Source organism: Agelaius tricolor, unplaced genomic scaffold (assembly GCF_023055355.1).
Source record: "Agelaius tricolor isolate 1412-34295 unplaced genomic scaffold, bAgeTri1.0.p SCAF_172, whole genome shotgun sequence".
Classification (NCBI taxonomy): Eukaryota; Metazoa; Chordata; class Aves; order Passeriformes; family Icteridae; genus Agelaius; species Agelaius tricolor.
The window spans coordinates 90,711-94,118 of NW_027269432.1; positions in this window are offsets into that span (position 1 = coordinate 90,711).

Sequence of the window (3,408 nt, forward strand, 5' to 3'; positions counted from 1 at the left end):
TTTTTGGGGATTTTTTGAGGGTGATTTGGGGCAGTTTGGGAGGGAATTTTGGGAGGAAATTTCGGAATTTTCCCAATTTTTTGGGAATTTTTGGGGGGTTTGGGGAGGTTGGGGAGGAATTCCCAAAATTTGGGAAGGGAATCCCAAAATTTGGGGGGAAAATTCGGAATTTTTCCTGAATTTTTTGGGTTTTTTTGGGGATTTTTTGAGGGTGATTTGGGGCAGTTTGGGAGGGAATTTTGGGAGGAAATTTCGGGAATTTTCCCAATTTTTTGGGAATTTTTGGGGGGTTTGGGGAGGTTGGGAGGAATTCCCAAAATTTGGGAAGGGAATTTGGGGATTTTGGGGGGAAAATTCGGGAATTTTCCTGAATTTTCCTGAATTTTTGGGGATTTTTTGAGGGGGATTTGGGGCAGTTTGGGAGGGAATTTTGGGAGGAAATTTTGGGAATTTTCCCAATTTTTTGGGAATTTTTGGGGGGGTTTGGGGGAGGTTGGGAGGAATTCCCAAAATTTGGGAAGGGAATTTGGGGATTTTGGGGGGGAAAATTCAGGAATTTTCCTGAATTTTCTGGGATTTTTTGAGGGGGATTTGGGGCAGTTTGGGTGGAAATTTTGGGAATTTTCCCAGTTTTTTGGGGGAATTTTCCCCAATTTTTGGGGAATTTTGGGGGTTTGGGGAGGTTTGGGAAGGAATTCCCGAAATTTGGGGTGGAAATTTGGGGATTTTGGGGGGAAAATTCGGGAATTTTCCTGAATTTTCCTGAATTTTTGGGGATTTTTTGAGGGGGATTTGGGGCAGTTTGGGAGGAAATTTTGGGAGGAAATTTTGGGAATTTTTCCCAATTTTGGGGGAATTTTGGGGGATTGGGGAGGTTGGGGAGGAATTCCCAAAGTTTGGGGTGGAAATTTGGGAATTTTCCTGAATTTTGGGGGTTTTTGGGGGGGAGAATTTGGGAATTTTCCTGAATTTTCTGGGATTTTTGTGGAGGGATTTGGGAGGAAATTTTGGGAATTTTCCCAATTTTGGGGGAATTTTGGGGGATTGGGGAGGTTGGGGAGGAATTCCCAAAATTTGGGGGGGAAATTTGGGATTTTTTCCTGAATTTTTGGGGGGAATTTTTGGATTTTCCCCAATTTTCTGGGATTTTTGTGGAGGGATTTGGGAGGAAATTTTGGGAATTTTCCCAATTTTTGGGGAATTTTTGGGGGTTTGGGAGGAATTCCCGAAATTTGGGGGGAAAATTTGGGGATTTTGGGGGGAAAATTCAGGAATTTTCCTGAATTTTTGGGGTTTTTTTGAGGGGGATTTGGGGCAGTTTGGGTGGAAATTTTGGGAATTTTCCCAATTTTTGGGGAATTTTGGGGGTTTGGGGAGGTTTGGGAGGAATTCCCAAAATTTGGGAAGGGAATTTGGGGATTTTGGGGGGAAAATTCGGGAATTTTCCTGAATTTTCCTGAATTTTTGGGGATTTTTTGAGGGGGATTTGGGGCAGTTTGGGAGGGAATTTTGGGAGGAAATTTTGGGAATTTTCCCAATTTTTTGGGAATTTTTGGGGGGTTTGGGGGAGGTTGGGAGGAATTCCCAAAATTTGGGAAGGGAATTTGGGGATTTTGGGGGGGAAAATTCAGGAATTTTCCTGAATTTTCTGGGATTTTTTGAGGGGGATTTGGGGCAGTTTGGGTGGAAATTTTGGGAATTTTCCCAATTTTTTGGGGGAATTTTCCCAATTTTTGGGGAATTTGGGGGGGTTTGGGGAGGTTTGGGAGGAATTCCCAAAATTTGGGGTGGAAATTTGGGGATTTTGGGGGGAAAATTCGGGAATTTTCCTGAATTTTCCTGAATTTTTGGGGATTTTTTGAGGGGGATTTGGGGCAGTTTGGGAGGAAATTTTGGGAGGAAATTTTGGGAATTTTTCCCAATTTTGGGGGAATTTTGGGGGATTGGGGAGGTTGGGAGGAATTCCCAAAGTTTGGGGGGAAAATTTGGGATTTTTCCTGAATTTTTGGGGTTTTTTGGGGGGGAAATTTGGGGTTTTTCCTGAATTTTTGGGGTTTTTGTGAGGGAGATTTGGGTGGAAATTTTGGGAAATTTCCCAATTTTTTGGGGGAATTTTCCCAATTTTTGGGGAAGTTTTGGGGTTTTAGGGAGGTTTGGGAAGGAATTCCCGAAATCTGGGGGGAAAATTTGGGGATTTTGGGGGGAAAATTCGGGAATTTTCCTGAATTTTTGGGGATTTTTTGAGGGGGATTTGGGGCAGTTTGGGAGGAAATTTTGGGAGGAAATTTTGGGAATTTTCCCAATTTTTTTGGGATTTTTGGGGGATTGGGGAGGTTGGGAGGAATTCCCAAAGTTTGGGGGGAAAATTTGGGATTTTTCCTGAATTTTCTGGGATTTTTTGGGGGGGAAATTTGGGAATTTTCCTGAATTTTTGGGGGTTTTTGTGAGGGAGATTTGGGTGGAAATTTGGGAATTTTCCCAATTTTTTGGGGGAATTTTCCCAATTTTTGGGGAATTTGGGGGGTTTGGGGAGGTTTGGGAGGAATTCCCGAAATTTGGGGGGGAAATCTGGGAATTTTCCTGAATTTTGGGGGTTTTGGGGGAAAATTCGGGAATTTTCCTGAATTTTCCTGAATTTTTGGGGATTTTTTGAGGGGGATTTGGGGCAGTTTGGGTGGAAATTTGGGAATTTTCCCAATTTTTGGGGAATTTTTGGGGGTTTGGGAGGAATTCCCGAAATTTGGGGGGAAAATTTGGGGATTTTTGGGGGAAAATTTGGGAATTTTCCCCAATTTTTGGGGTTTTTTGGGGTTTTTTGCAGGGGGTTTTGGGGCAGTTTGGGAGGAAATTTTGGGAATTTTTCCCAATTTTTTGGGAATTTTGGGGGGTTTGGGGAGGTTTAGGAGGAATTCCCAAAATTTGGGGGGGAAATTTGGGATTTTTCCTGAATTTTCTGGGATTTTTTGGGGGGGAAATTTGGGATTTTTGGGGAGAATTTGGGGATTTTTTGGGGGAGTTTTGTGGGAATTTTTTGGGGAATTTTGAGGGAATTTTTTGGGAATTTGTTGGGATTTTTTTGAAAGAATTTGGGGAATTTTTTGGGATTTTTGAGGGATTTTTTGGGGAGAATTTGGGGAATTTTTGGGGGAGAATTTGGGGATTTTTTGGGGAATTTTGAGGGATTTTTTTTTGAATTTTGTGGGATTTTTGGGGGAGAATTTGGGGATTTTTTGGGATTTTTGAGGGAATTTTTGGGAATTTTGAAGGATTTTTTGGGGAGAATTTGGGGGAGAATTTGGGGATTTTGAGGGAATTTTTTGGGGAGAATTTGGGGATTTTTTGGGAATTTTGTGGGATTTTTTTGGGGAAATTTTGAGGGATTTTTTGGGGGAGAATTTGGGGATTTTT